This window comes from Muntiacus reevesi, chromosome 12, assembly GCF_963930625.1.
Source record: "Muntiacus reevesi chromosome 12, mMunRee1.1, whole genome shotgun sequence".
In the NCBI taxonomy this organism is placed as follows: Eukaryota; Metazoa; Chordata; class Mammalia; order Artiodactyla; family Cervidae; genus Muntiacus; species Muntiacus reevesi.
Genome location: NC_089260.1, coordinates 64,475,605 through 64,500,324, shown reverse-complemented (window position 1 = coordinate 64,500,324; position 24,720 = coordinate 64,475,605).

Genomic DNA, 24,720 nt, shown 5'->3' with positions numbered 1-24,720 from the left:
GTTTCCTCGGTGTGTATGCCCAGGAGTGGGATTGCTGGGTCATATGGCAGTTCTATTTCCAGTTTTTTAAGGAATCTCCACACTGTTCTCCATGGTGGCTGTACTAGTTTGCATTCCCACCAACAGTGTAAGAGGGTTCCCTCTTCTCCACACCCTCTCCAGCATTTATTGCTTGTAGACTTTTGGATAGCAGCCATTCTGACTGGCGTGAAATGGTACCTCATTGTGGTTTTGATTTGCATTTCTCTGATAATGAGTGATGTTGAGCATCTTTTCATGTGTTTGTTAGCCATCTGTATGTCTTCTTTGGAGAAATGTCTGTTTAGTTCTTTGGCCCATTTTTTGATTGGGTCATTTATTTTTCTGGAATTGAGCTGCAGGAGTTGCTTGTATATTTTTGAGATTTATTCTTTGTTGCTTCTTTTACTATTGTTTTCTCCCATTCTGAAGGCTGTCTTTTCACCTTGCTTATAGTTTCCTTTGTTGTGCAAAAACTTTTAAGTTTAATTAGGTCCCATTTGTTTATTTTTGCTTTTATTTCCAATATTCTGGGAGGTGGGTCATAGAGGATCTTGCTGTGATTTATGTCAGAGAGTGTTTTGCCTATGTTCTCCTCTAGGAGTTTTATAGTTTCTGGTCTTACATTTATGTACTTAATCCATTTCGAGTTTATTTTTGTGTATGGTGTTAGAAATTTAAATAGGAAGGGAAAGCAAGATCTTACCAAGAAGGAAAAGTGAAAGTGTTAGTTGCTCAGTCTTGCCCAACTCTTTGCAACCCCACGGACTATAACTCACCAGGCTCCTCTGTCCATGGGATTTTCCAGGCAAGAGTCCTGAAGTGGGTAATCATTCCCTTCTCCAGGGGATCTTCCAGACCCAGGGATTGAACCTGGCTCTGTCACATTGCAGACAGATTCTTTACCATCTCAGCCACCAGGGAAGCTCTAAGAAGGAAACATTTGAGTAAAGATCTGAAGTAGGTGAGGGAGAGAACCAAAGGGATATCTAGAAGACCAGACTGGCCAGAACAACAGCAAGTTCAGTGACCTTGACCAGTGTGGTTTCAAAGAAGAGCAGAGACCCGTGTGTCTGGTCTAGAGTGAGTGAGAGTGAGCGATGGTGGGGAGAGGGGAGGGGTTGAGGGGGTAGCTAGAGATGAGGCCAGTGGGGTAATACAAAGCCAGATCATGTAAGGCCATGTGAAGAGATAGTAAGAGTAAGAATCTTAGCAGTTGCTCTAAAAAGACAGGCCAGAGAAAAGTTATGAGCAAAGAAGTAGCATGAGCTGATTATTTAAAAAAAAAAAAAATTATCCATCTAGTTAGTTACCTTCTTGGCTGTGTTGGGTCTTCATTGCTGCACATGGGCTTTCTCTAGCTGCAGTGAGCGGGGCTACTATCTAATTGTGATGTGCTGGCTTCTCATTGCAGTTCCTTCTCTTGCTGCTGAGCACTGGCTCTAGAGAACGGACCAGTAGTTGTGACTCACAGTCTCAGCTGTTCCTAGGCATGTGGAATCTTTTGAGACCAGGGATCAAACCAGTGTCCTCGGCATTGCCAGGATTCTCAACCACTCGGCTACCAGGGAAGCCTGATTTGCTTTTTAGTAGAATGACTCTATCTGCTGTGAACAGGGCCAAGGGCAGAAGGAGAGACACCAGTAAGGTTGTTGCCATAGTCCTGATGAGAGGTGATGGTGACACGAGCCAGAATGATGAGGGAAGGAGTGGTGATGTGGTTGGACACTTAATGTACTTCAAAGGTAAGGTACATTAAAAAACCAATAAGACTTCCTGATAGATTGGATGTGAGAATGTAGATTCTTGTCCTGGGCAACTGGAAGGACAGAGCTAAATTTTAACACAGAGAAAATTCTAGGAGAAGAGAAAGGAGCTCAGAAACACTGTTTGAAGAATGTTATCTGTGTAATTTTTGTCTTGGGGAGTGGTGGTTTCTTTTTGCTCAAGATTTTATTTGTAATATTCATACACATTAACAAACACAGCTGTAGTCCATTTATGTTCACTGACCTACAGAAGGGATTGGCAAACTTTTTCTGTAAAGGCAACATATTTTTTTTTAATTTGCTTTGAAGACCAGATGGTCTTTACTGCACTAACTCAACTCTGTTATAGCATGAAACAAGCTATTAGCAATATATAAAAGAATGAAATTGACTGTGTTCTAATAAGATGTATTTGCAAAAACAGGCAGTGGGTCAGATTTGGCCCATGGGCTATAATTTGCTGAAACGTTTAATCTACAGTACTCTATTGAGTGACAGTACCACAATTTATTTGTTCTGCTGTTGATGAGCATTTGGGTTGTTTCAAGTTTGGGATTTTTACAAATGATGCTCCTAAGAAACTTCTTGAGAATGTCTTTTGGTGACCACATGCTGATATTTCTATCTGATGTAAATATAAGAAGTGGAACTGCTGTGCCATAAGGCATATTAACTTTCAATTTTGATAACTCTAATAATTTAACTTAACTCTAGTGATTTAACTTAACTATTGTAATTTAACTTCCACCAACTCCCTATGAGAGCTCCTGTTTTTTCACAACTTTGCTACCAATTCAGTATTGTCAGTCTTTTACTTTTAGTACTCTGGTGAGCATTTAGCTGTACTTTGTTTTTATTTCAATTCATACCACATGATTACTAATGAGGATGAACACTTTTACATGGTTTTTGGTCACAGAAGACTTTCATGTGGGACTGGTTAAAGAGTGGTGTACATATTCCTACTGGATTGTCTTTTTTCTCATTGTTGTGCAAAAGTTTCCTATAAATTCTGTGTATATGTTGCAATTATATTTACCCACATATTTACTATTTTCTGATATTCTTTATTCATTCTTGCATTTCTTAGCTTCCATGTGGCAAATATTTCATTGGCATTGAGTAACTCTTTTTAGTGTTTCATTAGAGCCGCTCTGCTGGTGATGAATTCCCTTAGTTTGTGTTTGTTTGAATATCTCTTAAATTCACATTAATTCTTGAAGGGACTTTTTTCTGTGTTAACATTTTAGACTGTCTCTCATTTTCTTTCAGCACTTTAAAGATATCATTCCTTTGTCTTCTGCTTTCTATAGTCTCTATTGATAAATCAGTTATCTGTCTTATTGTCACTCTTCAGAAGATAATATGCCTTCCCCACTTCCCTTTTTTCCTTAAGATTTTTATCTTTGTTCTTAGTTTTAGCAGTTTTTTATGATATTCTTCAATATAGTTTTCTTTATATTCTCCCTTCATGGTGTTTATAGGACTTCTGAAATTGATGGCTCAATTTCTTTAATATTTTTTGGAAATTTGTATTGCTCTTTGCCTTTTTTCCCTTTCTCCTCTGGGTTTCCAATTATATGCATGTTAGACTTCCTTATTGGACTCTTATGCATGGTACACTTTTTCCTATATTTTCACTCTTTTGTCTTTATATGCTTTTCTGGATATTTTTTGTTTTTCTTGATATTATATCTTACCACCTTGTATGTGTATAAATGTGTATTTTTTGAGCTTTGTAAATATTTTGTTCATTTTCTTTTTCTCAGCAGCAAGTCAGTTGGAACTATATAAGCTGTCATTCAGGAAGAATGACTTCTGACTCTTCCTTCTTCCCCTCCACCCCTCCCCACAAATTATTCTAATTGTGCAACTGCAGTTTTGGTTTTGCTTTTTTAGTTTCCTTATCATCTTTTACAACAGTTATCTGTATTTTCAGCTTATCCTAATATTGTTTCTCTCAGCTTGTGTTACCTTATTATGATGATCTGCTTCTGTTTCCAAGAGGCACTATTTCCTTACTCTTATATCAACTGGTTTCTAAAATTGTGATAAGCTTTCCATTCTCTGGACAGACAAAGTTCCCTTTTCTTTATCCTGCAATTTTCCAAAAAGTTATTAAAACTGGTTTTTCTGTTTATTTGTTATTTAAGGAGAAAATCTTTCCAAACGTGCTGACAAAACTAGTAGACCACTATTACTCCACTTCCTGATAGCTGCAAGTCTGGTCAAGTGTTAGACTGAGCCCTATACCTGGATGGCAGCTTGATATGCACAACTTCTAGGCAATTCTAAGCAGGCTTTCCTTGAGTAGATTTTAATTACTAGAAGATAATCTCTTTGAATGTGTAAAAATATAGACTAAGAAACATTATACATCCTAATATATGTACTCCCTCATATTCTTCCTGTTTTTACCTTGCTCTTCCTACTTGTAACGCCACTTAGAAATATTACACTACCCGCTTGGAGCAATGCACACTGTTTAAGAGTATGTTTAAGGTAGTCCAACTTTGACCATTCTATCAACATTTGTAAATGTCATTTTCTTTGTTTGTAAAATAGGGATACTAAAGAATTGTTCTTGTAAGACTATTACTTGAATTTATGTGTGTAAACTTAATAGCATAATTGCTGGCACACAGAATTAAGTATACATTACCCATTACTAAGGAGAGGTGGCAAGAATACACAGAAGGACTGTACAAAAAACATCTTCATGGCCCAGATAATCATGAAGGTGTGATCACTCACACACACCTAGAGCCGGACATTCTGGAATGTGAAGTCAGGTGGGCCTTAGGAAGCATCACTACAAACAAAGCTAGTGGAGGTGATGGAATTCCAGTTGAGCTATTTCAAATCCTCAAAGATGATGCTGTGGAAATGCTGCACTCAGTATGTCAGCAAATCTGGATGACTCAGCAGTGGCCGCTGGACTGGAAAAGGTCAGTTTTCATTCCAACACCAAAGAATGCTCAAACTACCGCACAAATGCACTCATCTCATATGCTAGTAAAGTAATGCTCAAAATTCTCCAAGCCAGACTTCAGCAATACATGAACCGTGAACTTCCAGATGTTCAAGCTGGTTTTAGAAAAGGCAGAGGAACCAGAGATCAAATTGCCATCCTCCACTGGATCATCGAAAAAGCAAGAGAGTTCCAGAAAAACATCTATTTCTGCTTTATTGACTATGCCAAAGCCTTTGACTGTGTGGATCACAATAAACTGTGGAAAATTCTGAAAGAGATGGGAATACCAGACCACCTGACCTGCCTCTTGAGAAACCTGTATGCTGGTCAGGATGCAACAGTTAGAACTGGACATAGAACAACAGACTGGTTCCAAATAGGAAAAGGAGTATGTCAAGGCTGTATATTGTCACCCTGCTTGTTTAACTTATATGCAAGAGTGCTTCATAAGAAACGCTGGGCTGGAAGAAGCACAAGCTGGAATCAAGATTGCCAGGAGAAATATCAATAACCTCAGATATGCAGATGACACCAGGCTTATGGCAGAAAGTGAAGAGGAACTAAAGAGCCTCTTGATGAAAGTGAAAGAGGAGAGTGAAAAAGTCGGCTTAAAGTTCAATATTCAGAAAACTAAGATCATCCGGTCCCATCACTTCATGGCAAATAGATGGGGAAACAGTGGAAACAGTGGCTGACTTTATGTTTTAGGCTCCAGAATCACTGCAGATGGTGACTGCAGCCATGAAATTAAAAGACACTCCTTGGAAAGAAAGTTATGACCAACCTAGACAGGATATTAAAAAGCAGAGACATTACTTTGCCAACAAAGGTCTGTCTAGTCAAAGCTATGGTTTTTCCAGTAGTCATATATGGATGTGAGAGTTGGACTATGAAGAAAGCTGAGCACCGAAGAATTGATGCTTTTGAACTGTGGTGTTAGAGAAGACTCTTGAGAGTCCCTTGGACTGCAAGGAGACCCAACCAGTCCATCATAAAGGAGATCAGTCCTGGGTGTTCATTGGAAGGACTGATGTTGAAACTGAAACTCCAATACCTTGGCCACCTGATGTGGAGAGTGGACTCATTTGAAAAGACCCTGAGGCTGGGAAAGATTGAGGGCAAAAGGAGAAGGGGGTGACAGAGGATGAGATGGTTGGATGGCATCACCAACACAATGGACATGGGTTTGGGTGGACTCCGGGAGTTGGTGATGGACAGGGGTGCCTGGAGTGCTACGGTTAATGGGGTCGAAAAGAGTTGGACACCACTGAGCGACTGAACTGAACTGAACCCATTATTTGCAGATACAACTGGTAATACCAATATTTTGGCTATTAAGTTGCTGTCTCCTTCTTCCTGCTCTGACCTTAACCTGGATAGAAATGATCTGATGAACTTATTGGTATCCAGGGAACAGACTATTTATAGTCTCAAGGCACTATTCATGCATTAAAGAAACTGATACCCAGTTTTCTGACAGGTACAGTTTTCTACCTTTGTTAAGGATGGACAATGGAAGAAGCAGAAAGCAGTCTAGAATGCCTGTGGGTGTCAAACATAACAAAAATGAGTGCAATAGGCAAATGCAATTAAAGGGACTGGTAAGGACTGTGGAAAATCTGAAAGCACCTGCCTAGCATTTTACAGGCATCCATACTTCAGTTCCAGTTAGTTGATACTCCCTGGAAATGTGTGATGAATGATTTCACCATGAGGTAGCCATCGGTATTTGTAAGTGAAATCGTACTTTATATTTATGTAAATTCATTTTTTAAAAGACCCAGGATATCAAATAATCTGTATGGGCTATCTAGGGTGTATAAGGCTTATGGTATGCTGTTTTGTGACTTCTAACCTACAGGATAAAGCCCACCACCTTGTCAATAGGATCCTATGACTTGGCTCCAGAAATCCTCTTCAAAGTTATCTTCCACCTCTTCTGATTTTAACTTTGCTATCTGGTAATACCAAAATGCTCCCAGGAATCCTCTGACTGCCTTCTAAGCTCTCGGCTTCCCTAAGTGGCCCTATTATAACTTTAATACCATTCTGGGCATATAGCCATCATAGACCGTGCAGCACGATTTTTAAGCATCTGATTTCATCATCCCCATTCACCTAAAAACTTCTTGAGGCTGAAGACCATGTCCACCTCTCTCACCAATGCCTAGCACAGTACTGGACACATAGTAGGCCCTCAGGTAACATTTGTTAAATTGGATTGAATTTTTTTGGAAAGGGACATGGTAAGTGATGTGATCATTCTTTGCAGAAGTTGAAATGTGATACAGAGGGCATGAGTGCAGAACACATATTATTCATCACTTTCTTTACTCATTATTTTTGAGTCTGAAGAACCAAAGACCTGGAAGATCTATAAGGCAAAATACACTCGAGAAACTTCCAGTAGTCTGGTTTCCCTATATTACAACATCCAAATATCAAAGGTAAAATTAGTATAAGTAATAGTGACTATAGCTATTATTTATTTATGAGGCTACAGCACCAATTCTTTGCTAAGTAGTTTAAAGGAACTACATTTTCTTCAATCTTTATGTCACTCATAAAAGGCATATACTCTCATTTTCCCCATTTACCAGATGAAGACATAGTGACTTAAAAGAATGTCCATGGTACTACAACTAGAAATCGGTGGATCCAGTACCCACACCCATGTCTAATTCCCCTTCACTTCTTGATACTTCTCACCAGTGTCAAGTGACATCAGTGACCTATGAATGATTTTCTTTTTCCTAAAGACCTGAACTTCAGAAGGAATCTACCCTCCTTTGCGACCTTATCATGACAGTTTTGAAGAGGTAAAGAATCAGAACAGGATCGGAGGATAAAAATGACTGCATTTCCTTGCTTTGATTGCACCTCTAAGCATTCTTTTTGGTATACAGATCCTTAAAAAAAAAAAAAGGCACTCTAACTACTAGGGAGGTTTCTGAGAAATCACCTCTCCCTGCCTGTGACTAGAGGACAAAGCAAGGACCGTGGAGTCATGTATTCTTGAGTTCAAATCTCTACCCTGTTCCTTTACGAACTGATTACATTCTTTCAGGTTTATTTTCCTATATATAAAATAGAATTCATAAAGCTCTTCTGGACTCACAGTTTTATTATGAAAATCAAGTGAAAAATGCAGGGGAAAGTGCTTTTGAAACTGTAGAGCACCAGGCACACAGGAAGACTGGCTACTGTTCTGCAGAAGTGACATCCCCAAGTCATTATATGAGAGATGTGGAAACTGGGGACAGGCAATAGGTACGCACTGTATCATGGTCCTGCTTTGATACAGTTCAGTGGTTTGAGTAGCCAGCAAGTCAATGGAAATCAGGCTATTAACACTGGATAAACGCAACATATTAATATGGACCTTTACTTTGCCAGAGACCTATAGTTACACTTTACAATAAGCAATATATATTTTGTAGCATTTTAATAAAATGCACATACATAAGCAATGAAACTGAGAAGGAAATAACAAAAAAGACACTGGAAGGGAAAGCATATCTTTATGAGGATAGGGGGAAGAAATTCAGTATGCTTTTTATTAATACTTATGCCGCACTTGCCCAAAGTCATCTTTATAAGAATTCCAGCCAGGTAGACATGATTCTTTCATACTTATGTCTACACAATAGAGAGGAAATTTCCACTCAACTGACAGGTAATCCTAAGAAAACAAGACTGGGCTCTCTTTCCATCCTGAGGCACTATGCGTAACAAGCCCAGACTTTCTGATTTGAAGCTATCCTTTGTATGAAAAGCTGTTTTACAATACAAAAAACAATCTCTCTCACCGCCCACCCCCTGCACAATCATTTTACCAGGAAATAAACAACTCACTTGTTATCAATTTATCATAGATTGACACTGAGAGAGTGCCCTGGGACTGTGGGACTCAGTGCTACAGAATTAACAGATGTGCTTTCAGTAGTATTTAATAGTGCGAAGAGCAGGTCCTGCCAACAACTCTCTCATTAACAATTAATTAAATAACTAGTAGATGCTTCACTGCAATAAAGAAACCAGTAGGTAAGTAAGAGAGACACTCCGTAGATGAGAGTGTGTGCGCATTAAGCAGGAGAAAGACAATTTGTAACATTTAAAATGATAATAATAATATTTACTGAGTATTTACTAGATATCAGGCAGCATACTAAGCACTTTCATAGACTATTTAACTCTCAGAACAACTGGTGAGGCAAGCAGTATTATTATATCAATTTTACAGATGAGGAAGCTGAGTCAGAGAAAGGTTAAGTAAAAACCTCACAGCTGCAGAAGCAGAAAAGTCTAATTTAAGGTAATCAGTCACTCTTTTTTTTTCTGCTTTGATTTTCTTTCTTTTTTAATCATCAAAGGTTATTTGTATGATATTGAGAAGTACAGAACAAAACACAATTAAGAGAGGACAACTGCTCTACAATATTGTGTTGACCTCTGCCACTCATCAACATGAATCAACCACAGGTATACATGTATCCCACCCTTCCTGAACCCATCTCCCACCCCATCCCACCCCTCTAGGTTGTCAAAGAACACTGGGTTGAGTTTCCTTTTTTCAAATAATCCCTGGTGCTGTTGGCCTTTTCTTGGAATAAGGACAGAAAATTTAAAAAATAATCATCCTTGGCTTCTAAGAGCTACTTTCTCTTTTCTTTTATTTGCCTACCTTATTCTACTTTCTGGGTTACAAGCTCACTTTTCTACTCACTGATCACTTCCTACTTCCTGGGACATGAGTTCACCTTCACTTTATTGATCTAGTTCTACTTCCTGCATCAAAAGCTCACCTTTCCACTCACTGACTTTGTTCTACTTCCTGGATCATTAGCACACATCTCTTCATTGACTTTTATTTGCTTTTTGGCTCTCCTGACTAGAATGTAGACATTCTACAGGTAGGTTCCCATTGAACCTGGGAAACAAAGAAGCAAAAATAAGAACTATTACCTTCATAGTTCTTGCCTTATAAGCATTATCAAGAATGAAAGAGACCTCTGTCTATTTGAAATTTCTTTGTCTTCAAAGTGGCAAAATATTAGAGAACCTAACATTTAGACTGAGGCCACAAAGAGTCTTTAAAGACTCATTCTCTGAACATAAGGGGTACTACAGCTATGAATTCGGACCCTGTCGGAATGTTGTCACAATGAGAGTAATTCAGCCTAGAAGCAGCGAATCTGGAATACCACTCAACTTTTTTAATGGAGACATCTATGTATGAGTCCTCTTCCTTTTAAACACATACATACATGCATACATAAATATCATGGGGATCAGGTCAACATGAAAAACTATAAGCCTACTCCTAACCACTCACTACTGGGTAGGTAACTCTGAGATCAAAGAAACCTAGGCTAGGCTCTGTCACCACCAACTCAGATTATGGAGCCTTAAAACTCCCCATCCATAAACAAGAAAAAAGCTCAAACCTCTCAGCATATCTCCAAGTATAACAAGTAAGAATAGCTAGCCTTTATAAAGACTTACTAGGTGCTAGGCACTATGCAAGCTTTTAATAGACATCATCTGAGGCCTCACACTGGCAGTCTATGACATATTTATTTGTGTATTTGTATTTTTTTTTAACTTATGGACCTTTTAGTATTTTGAATCAGTTGTCTTTATTTAAACCTTAAGAAATTTCACCATTTTCTCCATTTATGGCTATTCTTTTTTAAACAATGGCAAAGCTGAATAGCAAATGCCTACTTCAGGTTGTACATGTGCTCTCCAAACTGCTTTAGGCCCTATCCTGCCCTGATGCCTGGCATTCAGCCCACTTCCCTATGTATACAGTCTCCTCGGCTCCTGCAGACTTTTTTTTTTTTTTGCTTTTCTTTTGACATCTACTTTATTCACAGATAAGCAGGTTACATAACTACATCTCTTTTCAGAGATAGGTTGAAGTGTGTGTTTTCTTGCACAACAGTTCAAGCAACACATTGAAATTTCACTAAATCAGACTAAGAAGAAGAGAAGAGAAGAGGTTTTTTGAATATCAGGCTTTTTAAAAAACTTTAAACTTTTTGCTTTATATTGGGGTATAGCTGATTAACTATGTTGTGACATTAACAACGTTGTGAAGGGACTCAGCCGGACATATCCATGTACCCACTCTCCCCCTCACTCCCCTCCCACCCAGGCTGCCACATGACACTGAGCAGCGTTCCCTGTGCTGTGCAGGAGGCCCTTGCTCATTGTCCATTTTAAATACACCAGTGTGCACATGTCCACCCCAGACTCCATAACTGTCCGTTCCCATAGGCAACAATGTCAGTTCTCTAAGTCTGTGAGATTCTGTTTTGTAAATCAGTTCATTTGCATCATTTCTTTTTAGACTCCACATACAAGGGATGTCATGCAATATTTTGTCTTCTCAGTCCCCTGTAGGCTTTTGAATTTGCCATACCTATGTCACATCTTAATTCTTAGAAAACCTTTACGAGGTAAGTATTGCCTTTTGATGAGAACAATTTTACTTGTATAAAATTGATTCCTTAAAAATGTGGTTCAATACATACTAGTTAACTTTCTTCTTCACTTTTTATCCACGAAATTTGGTTGGATTCCAGTGTAGAGGGAAAGGCCTATTCTTAAAATTTTAATTAAATACAGCTAAAAATAGAGGCTCTTTGGTGAAGCTTTTATTCAAAAAACCACAAATGCTCTTCAAAGGGAATTCAAATGCAAAAATAAATCCACTAATGTCCACTTTTGCTATTGAAGGTAGATGAGCCGCATCATCACCTCATTTCAACCAAAGAGCCTATTAAGGTGAAAATGTTTTTAGAATTTGATTATATATTTGAACTGGAACTTGAATGTGGCATAAACCATTGAATGTTTAAAGCAAAAAAGGTTGAGGGAACCAATTTAGGATGTGAGCTATAAATTATGCATGGGCCTTTTGAAAAAGGTCAGCATTTTTGTTTAATTCCACCAGGACCTTCTGAGAAGTGCAATACCGCTACTCTAGATGCTTCTTCCTCAGGATGCCTGTTCTTTATTGGCCTCCCTGTCTCCATGGTAACCCTGGCCTCCACGCCCACAGCCTTTGGACCTCAGCGGGAGGAAGAGCCCTCTGGGGCGCCAAGCACTGCAGCTCCAGGACATTGACAGCTCCATGGGTGGTTGCCACGGCAGTTCTTCATCCACGATAGAATTACCCCAAGGTGTACTGGCAATGCACTTGTGTGCATCGAATCAAGAAGAGTCACTTTTCAATAAATCACTCTAGCCAGGTGGTCGCCAAAGCTAGTGTTCGGAGAAGCTTGGGTTACAAGGCAACCATGGCCATAATTCATCATTAGAAAAAACGGCAGACCTGGAATCCATCCATCCCGGGCATGAAGGACCTCTCCAGTTTTATAAAGGAGAGCCACAGAGTTCCATAAAAAGAATACCAGGAAAATTCAGATTTTATCCAAGCAAACCTAGAGATGGTGCCTTTCTTCTTTTACTGAGCAGTTGTGGGGACCTGCTCAAATTGCTTTACCTATCTGAATATAGATTTGCGCCTTTGTAAAATGCAAGTAATAATATATACCTTATAATATTGTGAATTTATATGTGAGTAGTGCCCAACATGCAATGACAATTATTAATATTATTTTTATAATGGGAGAGAGGCTCATAAGTTTTGGAATAGAAGGTAGTCATCAAATAATTAAAAGACAAGATCTTCCAAATCAAAGGACCCATTCATCTCTCTTCCCCACCCAACCGTGTTCATAAAGGGATGTGGCTTGTAGCCACTTAAACTCAAAGATGAGAGGACAGGCAATACTGAGGATGGGAAGTATAGGCAGACATGCCACATGTATTGTTCATTGTTTAATTCTTCCATCAGACAGTCTGCTTACCTCTATACCTTCATAATAAGAGCAGCACATTTCAAAATTGTATTTTGTGAGGAAATGAAACTCCTCATGGATTAATCCTCCTGCTAGCCAAAGACATGTCACCTCTAGCACTGAGCTTGTCTTTGTCTTCCTGTCAATTCCTCATCACCAACTGTTCTCCATTTTCCTGTCCCTAGGATTTACGCGAGCATTCTCCCAGTCAAGAAAATCAGAAGTGAGCTCCCATTCTCAATGATATTTTAAATGTGTAAACTGATGATCACAGAAGTTGTGTGACAGGCCACACAGTTAGTTAATAGCAGGGCTGAGTAAAACACAAATTGTCTGACCTCTACACCATTAATCCTTACTCGTTACATGGCATCAGCATGCCTCTGTTAATATTTGCTAAAAAAAAAAAAAAAAAAACTATGACATTGGAAATATGTTTTTCATACTATCAGAATTATTCTCACTTTCAAAAGTCTCAGGTATTTCAAGCAAAGTTACTAAAAAGTCTACTTTTCACAGATGTGACAGAATTATTTGAACCATACAGTCATTACTGATTAAGCCTGATACATATGCTATTATTTCTGAAGCTCAGGTTTTACTTTCTAACACAGAAATGACCTATTTAAGCAAGTAGACATCTGCTTCACTTTATTTTAGCTTTTTTGGTAATATTCATGCACGTGTTTGATTTCATGTTTCATCCAAACTGCCCCCATTACACCTTTTTGTAGCAGGTTCTTTTACATGGATGCAAATATGCTTTTACAAGTTCATTTGGCTTGCCTCAGAGTTTTAACGTTTTCATTTTGTCAGGTTTTCCCTGATCTTGCAGGATTCAGAATTAGAAGAATTTATGGTTTACAAGAAGTTTTACAAGAAGTTTCTTTTATAACCAGTCTTCTTCTTCATTGTCTGAAGTTTCACAACTTTCTTTATACTCCAAGAATGGAAATTTTTATAAAGCAAATGTTCCCACATGTTTCAAAGGATAGTGTGGTTAAAGATAAAACTTCAGGGTTGAACATGCAAACACTTCTATGTCTGGTTTCCAGTTATAGACTTCCCAGTTTTCCTGTGGAAATAAAATTTCTTTGTGTAAATAACCTAAGACAGACAGAGTTTTCTTTAACATGAAAACTATCTTCCTGGTACTGAGTAAATTTACGAGCCCTTGTTTGTTCTGATTTTTATGTTAAAAACTAAATAATTCTTTTAGAGCAGTGAAACTACCCTGGATGATGCTATAATGGTGGGTACATCTCAGTAAGCATTTGTCAAAACCCATAGAATATCCTACATATAGAGTGAACCCTGAACCAAACCACGGACTTCAGGTGATAATGATGTATGACTGTAGATTCATCAATTGTTACAAAGGTTATCACTATGCTGGGGGATGTTGACAATGCAGAGCCTTAAGGGTTCAGGGGTCAGGCCAGAAATATGGAAAATCTTTATACTTTATGCTCATTTGCTGTCCACCTAAAACTGCTCCAAAAAATAAAATCTACTGGAAAATAGATTAGAATGAAGAAGTGAAGTGAAGTGAAGTCGCTCAGTCATGTCCGACTCTTTGTGACCCTGTGGACTGTAGCCTACCAGGTTCCCCTGTCCGTGGGATTCTTCAGGCAAGAATACTGGAGTGGGCTGCCATTTCCTTCTCCAGGGGATCTTCCTGACCCAGGGATCAAACTCAGGTCTCCCACATTGCAGGCAGGTGCTTTTAACCTCTGAGCCATCAGGTAAGCCCAAAAAATAAAATCTACTGAAAAAATAGATTAGAATAGTTGACATAAAAACATCTTTCTTGCAGATACGTAAGCTGTATACCAAATAAGCCTGAGTTCTATTATAGCCTTTTTTTTTTTTTTGCTTTTTGCTTTACAAATAACTCTGTTCTTCCCTTCCATGCAAGATCTGGCTGCTATGAGTGTGTGTGCGTGTGTGTGTTTTAAAATATTTCAATTTAAGAACTATCTGATTATGATTTTGTCATCAAATGATTAGTTAATTTGGATGCTTCTAACTGGAATTTGGGAACCTCCCCAGGGGCTGAGTGGTAAAGAATCCGCCTGTAATACAGGAGACACAGGTTTGATCCCTGGGTCAGGATGATCCATTGGAGAAGGAAATGGCAACCCATTCCAGTATTCCTGTCTGGAGAATTCCATGAACAGAACGGCCTGGCAGGCTACAGTCCATGGGGTCACAAAAGAGTCAGACACAACTTAGCAACTAAATAACAACGATGGGAATTTGATGCACAGTTTGCAATTCTTAGTTGAGATTATAAACGTACGAGAAAGGGAAGTGTTAAAAGTTATTTCAAAAACTTCTCAAAATTTAAAACATTATTTATCATCACTCCTTTGAATATAAACACATCATTTACAGGCAATTCACAGTCATTTTAAGAATCTCTTTATGAGGATCATTTGTTAGTTGCCACATTTAATTACTGTATACTGTGTCAAATAATAAACTTGGCTGTTCTTATATAAATCACACGGTAGGGAATGACTTTCCCTCACATTCTTCTGAATTAGCAAAGTTTAACTACATATGATTTTTCCCTAGTAGCTTTGAAATTTTGATTCAGAAAGAATTTAACGGTAGAGATTTCTTCCTATTTTTCATGTATTTATGGTGTGGTGGTGTAGTTGCTAAGTCAAGTCTAACTCTTGCAATCCCATGGACTGTAGCCACCAGGTTCCTCTGTCCATGGGAATTCCCAGGCAAGAATACTGGAGTAGATTGCTATTTCCTTCTCCAAGGGGTCTTCCCAACCCAGGGATCAAACCCATGTCTCTTTCATTGCAGGAGGATTATTTACCACTGAGCCACCAGAGAAGCCCTCATGCATTTATACACGATCCAAAATTACATGCAACACAGATGCATAGTACATATTTTTAAACTGTTTGATAAATTCTATGTAAATTTTATCATCTCTTTTGATATCTTATCTAACCCAGGTTTTCTCAGTCTTGGCATTGTTGACATTTGGGGCTGGATAATTCTCTGCTGTGGGAAGCTGATGTGTATTGTAAAATATTTAGCAGCATCCTGGATCCCTCCACACCGGAAGCCAGTTGTACACCCCACAATTGCGACAACCAAAAATGCCTCCAGACATTGCCAAATGTCTTCTGGGGGGAAATCTCTCCAGTCAAGAACCACTGGGTTCACCAATAATTGGGATCACAAAATTCTCCTTTAAAAAAGGTATATATACATATGATTTTTAATTGTGCTTGGCTTAACAAGTTAGCTCAGCTCTTTAGAACATTGTACTGAGTTCAAGGTCAGAAGATTGGCCATGAGGTTTAATGCATTCATTCACCAAGCATTTATTGATTGGCCTACAATTACATTGCACTGTGCAAGGTGCTGAGAGGAATGCCACAAACACATGGAAAACAACCAGCGCCCTGCAGTTTATGACCCTGCACACCGAGTGAGAAAAAGTCAAAATGAGTGGCGGATTCAGGGGACACCAGGGGTTGAGAAAAGCGATGCCTGAACCTAGTACTGAAGAATAGAAAAGAATGTGGTTAGACAGAGAGGGGAAAGGGTTGATTCCTCCTCTAAAGGAGAAATAACAAGGAAAGTTATTTAGCAGAAAAGGTTAACATATGCTAGGCACTGTGCTAAGTACTGATTATATCTTTTTTTTTGTATATGATATATATGACAGAAGCTAAGTTCTGGCTCTAAAGTCACCAGTCTTTGCTTTAAATCCCCACTTAAGACGAGAAAACACTATTTAAAAATTAACTTTTTAATGTATAAATTGGGAATAATGATATAGTATGGTTTTTTGAAGCCTAAAAGACGTGATACATGAAAACCAACTTAATATAGTATCTACACTAATAATAAGTGAATATTTTTATTCTTCTTCTTCTTATTAAATAGTGATTTACTTAGCTATTTAAACCCAGGCTTGTCTGTGTCCAGAACTGTGCATTCTACAATTCACCACATGGGGAATATAGGCCTTGTTCTGAGAACAACAGCAGCTCCAAGTTCTGCCTGGAAAAGACAGTGGACTATATAACAAAAGGTTTGACCTATTCACAAACAACAGGGAATATTAATGACTCTGAGCATTGCTCAAATGACTTCCCAAGAAAACCCACTGTAGTGGGGGTAATTAAAAAAAAAAAAAAGAGCTGGAGGAAATGTGGTATAACATGGAAGAAAAATGGTGGGAAAAGTGTAAGCAGAGGCCAAACCAATGAAACCCTTCTAGATGATGCTAAGGAGTTTGAATTTATCCTGAAACCAATGGAAAGTCACTGAAGGGTTTCAAGCAGAGAGATATCAGAACCAAGTGTGTCCTCTGAAAAGAGAGTCCTGGCCATTTGAGGAATGGAGAATGGATTGACGTATGACAAACAAAAAAACAAAAGCAAAAACCTGGGAACTGAGGCTACTGAGGAGACTAAGAGATAAACAGTGGAAGTCTGGACTTAGTCACAGAAAAATAAGAGACGTAAAAGGAGTTAAAGATGTCTTTTGGTGATGGAATTGATAGAATATTCTTTAGCTAGCAAGTGGCAAAGCCCAGTCATTCCATTCCAAATCTGATACATTTTAACATACATTATAGGTACATTCTTATTTAACCTAGCTACTATAAGCCACTAGATACTGAGATAGCAAAAATAACTCTATGTATGAGTCAACATTGCCTCTCAAGACATGGGAAAAAGCTAAATTTTATAATCTTTGGATTTTCTCGTTGTTGCTGTTGGAAACAGCAAACATCTGTGGAAAGAATCACATGAATGATACTGGGTCAGTGATGGCATCTCTACACACAGAAAACATGGCTTGCCTGGACTGTGGTGTTTACTTCAATGCAGCCCATTAGCATCCAGCATTTGCCAGATTATCTGTCTCTTCCGGGACAAATTCTAGTTAAGTGTGTATTTTTTAAATCCAGAGATGCTTTTGGTTTGGTATCCAGTATACAATCATCTTAGAATAAAATGGCATTTATGGATGTCTTTCTATAAGCACATCTTTGATTAACTTTTCATGCACTTACTGATTTATTCGACAAATGTGTTTTAAGTTAGCACTTGGCCATGTGTTGTATTTGATGCTGGTAATAAAATGAAAATAGATTATCTCCACTCTTAACCAGTTTGTATTTGAGAGAGAGAGATAAGACAAACAAATAATGTCAACAAAGTCAACAACTGGTTGGATGGAGTAAGCACAGGATACTAGTGGAAGGGGAGGATAACCAGCCCTCTCCTGGAGGAGCTGACGTTGACATGGAAATCTGAGGATAACTGGGGCCAGCCTGCTGCTGCTGCTGCTAAGTCACTTCAGTCGTGTCCGACTCTGTGTGACCCCATGGACGGCAGCCCACCAGGCTCCCCCGTCCCAGGGATTCTCCAGGCAAGAACACTGGAGTGGGTTGCCATTTCTTTCTCTAACGGCCAGCCTAGAAAAGGTTTAATGGGAGGGAGACTGCTTTGGGGGAGGTCAGAGTATAAGCAAAGGTCCAGAAATAAAAGAAAAAATGACATATTCATTGAAAAGCAAATATTTCAGAATGGTTCGCAAGGAAAAATTTAGGAGTGATGAACCCCCTGAGGAAAAGTCATGAAAGAATTTATATTCCATGTTAAATAGCCTGAATTCATTCAAATAGCAAGAAGGAACTATGTCAAGATTTTTCAGCAGGAAAGTGACATGATCAAGTATAAAATTTAGAAAGACCTCCTTAAATACATATAGGATGGAGAATGCATGGGTGGTGATGAAGCGATCAAGTTAAAAAACAAGCATGTCAGTTTGAAATCTTGTGTGTTAATTATAGACTAGAAATTATGCATTCGAAGAAAACTGAGTGGATAGGGAGAGAAGTAGGCAAATTTTAAAGAGATTATTTAGTTGATAAGACAAGCAGGTCTTGGAGATTGATTGAATGTGGTACATGAGTGTTGGGAAGTATCAAAGATGATACCCAGGTTTCTGACAGGAGTTAGGAAGTACAGGAGAAATGGTTAGGATATGGTAATGAGTTGTACCCTGGACATGTTCTGTTCCATCTGGCTGTAGATAACTTAAGTAGCGATGGACACCAGGTAACCGAATTCACTGTATTCACAGGAGAGCTCTGTGACAACTCAGAGGTCTTGTTGACATCAGCATGTAGTGCAGCAAGAATTTTGATTGAATCTTGTCCATGAACAGGAGAGTCAGAGAACTGTGACAGTATTGTGTGAATTAGCCCTTCACAGCTACCCTGGGGCGGTTATAGTTCCCCTCTGTAATCAATGATACAGCAAGCAAATGGTTTTCTGAGGGTCACCCCAATGACCTTGTTGTATTAATTTATTATTAGGCTTCCACTGATTACCATGATTCCAATCTGCAGCCAATATGCCAATCTATATCTACGTATTGAATGCCCCATATATGCTCAGCACAATGACTATCTGAATCTCTCTAGAGTTTTAGATGTGGTAAGCTAAAAGTAAAGGACAGGACCCTAGACAAGGTGACTGGGCAATGAAGAGACTTGCAGAGAAAATTGCAGTTTTGGGCACAGAAAACAGCAAGGGTCAATTTGTAAAATTCAAAATCAATGTGCAAACCCAAAAAACAAAAGAGTTTCAGAAATCAAGAGACAATGCCAACCAAGGGTGAACAGATAAGTAGAACAGGACAGTACAGGTGCAAAGCCAGGAAGAGAGCATGGGGGTAATTACAATGCTTAAGCATACATATATTGACTTCATTATTTATCAAGGACATGATCCTTGGATGGGTCAAACCTGCTTACAAGTATTGGGTTGTGATAGATAGTAAATACCTACATTGGCTTGATTCGTTCATGTTTTAGACCTATTGTGAACATTTTTTATTTAGGCAGTATTTCCACTACAATAGTTCCCCCATTGTCTAAATCCTTTAGATAGGAACTCTCCTGAAATGATTACAATTAGGCCTCATTTAATGAACATTTATTCTGTGTCCAAAAATGTGCATTTTGCATACAGTGTCCCATTCAAGCTTCACAACATCTAACTGAAAAAACAGTTCCTCTTGTCACTGTAAAGAAAACAAAAACTTTGAAGATATGCTGTGAAATTGTTTATCCTGGCTTTGCTTTCCTCTCTTTTCTCCTCCAGAAACTTGCTCCAATTCATACTCTTGTTCCAGTCACCCTGGCCTTCTTCCAGTTTACCAAAGTCACCATTCTTCAGACCCCAGGATATTTGCACATACTGTTTCCTCAGTTGGACATTGTTTCTCTTTCACTTTGCTATTTCTTTTAGATCTCAACTAAAGGATAGCTTTTTAGACAACTTTCCCTGCCTTCCCTGTACCAGTCAGTACCCTTAGTTATGCTTCATAGAACCACACTCCTTTATTGTCGAGCCCTGAGCTCAGAATATAGTTACACCTTTATTAGAAGAATTAGGGCTTTCTAGGTGGCTCAGTGGGTAAAGAATATGCCTGCAATGCAAGAGAGGCAGGCAGATGGAGGTTCAATCTCTAGGTCAGAAAGATTCCCTGGAGGAGGGCATGGCAGCCCACTCTAGTATTCTTGCCTGGAGACTCCCCATGGACAGAAGAGCCTGGGGGCTACAGTCCATAGGGTCACAAAGAGTTGGAAATGGCTAAAGCAACTGAAAATAGATGGGGAGACAGTGGAAACAATGTCAGGCTTTATTTTGGGGGGCTCCAAAATCATTGCAGATGGTGTTTGCAGTCATGAAATTAAAAGATGCTTACTCCTTGGAAGGAAAGTTATGACCAACCTAGATAGCATATTAAAAAGCAGAGACATTACTTTGCCAACAAAGGTCCATCTGGTCAAGGTTATGGTTTCTCCAGTGGTCATGTATGGATGTGAGAGTTGGACTATAAAGAAAGCTGAGTGCCAAAAAATTAATGCTTTTGAACTATGGTGTTGGAGAAAACTCTTGAGAGTCCCTTGGACTGCAAGGAGACCCAACCAGTCCATAAAGGAGATCAGTCCTGGGTGTTCATTGGTAGGACAGATGCTTAAGCTGAAACTTCAGTACTTTGGCCACCTCATGCGAAAAGTTGACTCGTTGGAAAAGACCCTGATGCTGGGAGGGATTGGGGGCAGGAGGAGAAGGGGCCGACAGAGGATGAGATGGCTGGATGGCATCACAGACTCGATGGGCATGAGTTTGAGTAAACTCCGGGAATTGGTGATGGACAGGGAGGCCTGGCATGCTGCGATTCATGGGGTCGCAAAGAGTCGGATATGACTCAGCGACTGAAATGAACTGAACTGAACTGAAAGCAACTGAGCACACACACACACAGCAGGATTAGTTGTTTAAGATTTTTCACCCTAAATGACTATAAGCACAATAATAGGACTTACTGTGTATTTCTTTGCTCACTATTATATCCCTGATATCAAAGTTACACAGTTTCATATATACATATAGTTTTATATATATATATATAAAACTTTATTAACAAAGTTTATATATATATATAACTTTACTAACTTTGCCAACAAAGGTCCATCTAGTCAAGGCTATGGTTTTTCCAGTAGTCATGTATGGATGTGAGAGTTGGACTATAAAGAAAGATGAGTGCCGAAGAATTGATGCTTTTGAACTGTGGTGTTGGAGAAGACTTCTGATAGTCCCTTGGACAGCCAGGAGATCCAGCCAGTCCATCCTAAAGGAGATCAGTTTTGGGTGTTCATCGGAAGGACTGATGCTGAAGCTGAAACTCCAATACTTTGGCCACCTGATGCGAAGAGCTGACTCATTTGAAAAGACCTTGATGCTGGGAAAGATTGAGGGCAGGAGGAGAAGGGGATGACAGACGATGAAATGGTTGAATGGCATCACCGACTCAATGGACGTGGGTTTGAGTAAACTCTGGGAGTTGGTGATGGACTGGGAGGCCTGGCGTGCTGCAGTTCATGGGGTCGCAAAGAGTTGGACACGACTGAGCAACTGAACTGAATTGAACTTTATTAAATCCAATCAACAATAAAGGTCATTTTTCATTATTTATAAATTATGAAAATGAGGGCTAGAAAAGTCACTTACCTAAGATCAAACAGCTTACTGATTAGTACCAAAATCACAGCTCAGAGCTCCTACCTCCCTGTCCATTTTCTTTTAAAAAATGTTAACCCCAATGTGCTTGTGTTTGACCTTCCCTTTGTCATCTCCATTGCACAGATGCCCAAAGGGAAATACAGACAATAAGTCTACATCCTAACAATACAAGCTTAATGAACTAACCAGAAAAGTAATCCCACCACTGAAAAGCTAAATTAACATACTAAAACCATACTTAAAAACATTGCTTCGATCTGAGAACTACACTTGTCATTTCTATAGAGTGTGGACTTTTTGCATATGGAATATTTCCCTTCAAAGAAAATTGAGAACTTCTATTGAATTGTGCCAGACAGAGCCGTAGCTGTGTTCAACATTCTACCGACATTCCTTGAAAAGCATGTGTCATCTTGGCATCTTATTTAGATAAATCTTTTAAAGAAGCAGTTGCCGCTATGCTGTAAGCTAATGGAAAGGAACTGCAGTTTATTTTTAAAGTCATCTGGGCCCCCAGAGCAGAACAACGATTCAAATCATGACTATTCAGCAGCCACTTAAGTGTATGACTTCCCTCTGGCAAAGTTCTGAGTTAAGCCCATGGATCATTTTATTCTGAATTGATACCTCTCTGAATGCTACTGTCTGTGTTTCTACAACTAAATTTATAGAGATGTCTTTACAATAGTACTATACCAACTCTTTTATATCTTCTTGACTTCTGCTCTCTTTTTTTGCCCACATTGTCAGGTACGGACTCTGAGCAGAAAGCCCCAAAGCTAACAAATGCAGAATGCATTCCGTTGACTCAAAATGTGATAACACAGCAGTGTTTTTCTAGAGTATTTTTCCTCATTAACCCAGCTGGATCTTTCACCAAAAACCCACTAAAAGAGTAGATGAATGTGGGACACACTGAATTTTCTTTCAGTGCTTTCTAAAGTCAACTAATCACTTCTAAAATCAGAACACCACTCAGAACACTCTTTGCTGACAAAAAAGCATTATCTTTATTAGCAGTTAACCAAGCAACCTAAAAAGCACCTGCCCTTTTAAAAAACTGAAAAGGAAGATAAGATGAGGATGTGATGATAATGAAGACACTTCAGTTTTGTGAACTCAGAAGAGAAGTGATAAGTGAGAGAGAGAGGGAAAAAAAAGAAATGGTCAAGAAAGTTTTGGTGACCATCAGGAAACAGGAAATATAATACAATAACAGTGTAATAAAAGCTTAGGAGTATGGCCCTGAAAAAGCCTTGGGCTTCCCTGGTAGCTCAATTGGTAAAGAATCTGCCTGCAATGCAAGAGACCCCGATTCGATTCCTGAGTTGGGAAGATCCACTGGAGAAGGGATAGGCTACCCACCTCATTATTCTTGGGCTTCCCTTGTGGCTCAGCTGGTAAAGAATCTGCCTGAAATGTGGGAGACCTGGTTTCAATCCCTGGGTGGGAAGATCCCCTGGAGAAGGGAAAGGATACCCATTCTAGTAATTCTGGCCTGGAGAATTCCATGGAGCGTATAGTCCATGGAGTTGCAAAGAGTTGGACATAACTAAGTGACTCACTTCACAGTCTTGAGTCAGACATAGCAAAGCTCACTAGTTCATTTGTTTCTTAATTCACTTGACAATGTTAGCATGGCATAGTGGCTCGAAGTGTAGATGTAGCCAGAGAACTAGAATCGAATTCCATTCCACCATAGCCAAGCTGTGAAGTCTTTGGCAAGTTCCTTAAGTTCCTCTTGGCTTCAGGTTACTCATCTCAAATGGGCATGATAATGTGCCTATTTCATTAAGTTGTGAAGAGGATTGAATGAGTTACCACAGATAAGATGACTAAAACTGTGCCTGGCATCCTATGAACACTAGGTCAGTTTTACTTTTACTGCTATTTTCCCCATGTATCTGTATATTCCAACCCCCACAATAAGTGCTGAGTACTGGAAAGGGAATAAGATAGATGCTGTGCCTCATTTTGTAAACCACGATAAATATTATGATAGAATGGGCTAGGGGGATGTGAGAGAAAAGAATGAGGCTGTGGGGTGATTTTATTTATTGAATGGTAAGGAAACACCTCTCTGGAAGAAGTGTCATTGAATCTGAAAGCCAAAGGGTGAGGGGCTGAGGGTTAGTTAGGTGACTTAAGGGAGATAAAACACCCAGTCAGAGAACATGACGAGTGCCCGACACAGATTGAAGATCTTGGCTACTTCTGAGGAACTGAGCTAAGGCTCCTATGTCAGAGACGCCGCCAGGGTGGTGAAGAGTGGGAAATGAGCCTGGAGGTGTGGGCAAGGGCTAGACTACCAGGACAGGACCTCTTCCAAACAGGCTTTATTCTCAGAACAGCAGGAGAATACCGAAAGAATTTATGCAGAGAAGGAATATAATCAGATATTTTTTACGTGAATAGACTAGTTTTTTAGAGCAGTTTTGTGCTGAGCCATTTCAGTCATGGCCGAGTCTTTGCGACCCCATGGACTGTAGTCCGCCAGGCTCCTCTGTCCGTGGGATTCCCCAGGCGAGAATACTGGAGTGGGTTGCCATGCCCTTCTCCAGGGGATCTTCCCCACCCAGGGACAGAACTCGCATCTCTTACATCTGTATTGGCAAGTGGGTTCTTTACCACTAGCACCACCTGGAAGCCCAATCAAACCAAAGTAATCAAATCAAACCAAAACCTCACCAACCAGAAAGTCACCTTCAAAGTCAAAGGCAAACTGCCCCAAATGTGACCTCCAAGTCCTACTAGACCTGTGACCCTTGTCCAAAGTGCCTTATACACAGTTTCCCTTCACAGGGAGAACACTCCAAATTGGAGCCAAAGCCCCACAAATGGAGCTGAAGCTCCCCAAGTTGGAGCCATAGCCCCCCAAAGGACAAGGTCAAAAAGGCCCTGGTAGGACCCTGATGTCAAGCTGTTCTGGGGAAAGGTTACTTGAGCGTTTAATTTGCAAAGGGGAGTGGTATCTATTAGAGCAGTTTCTAGGCTTACAG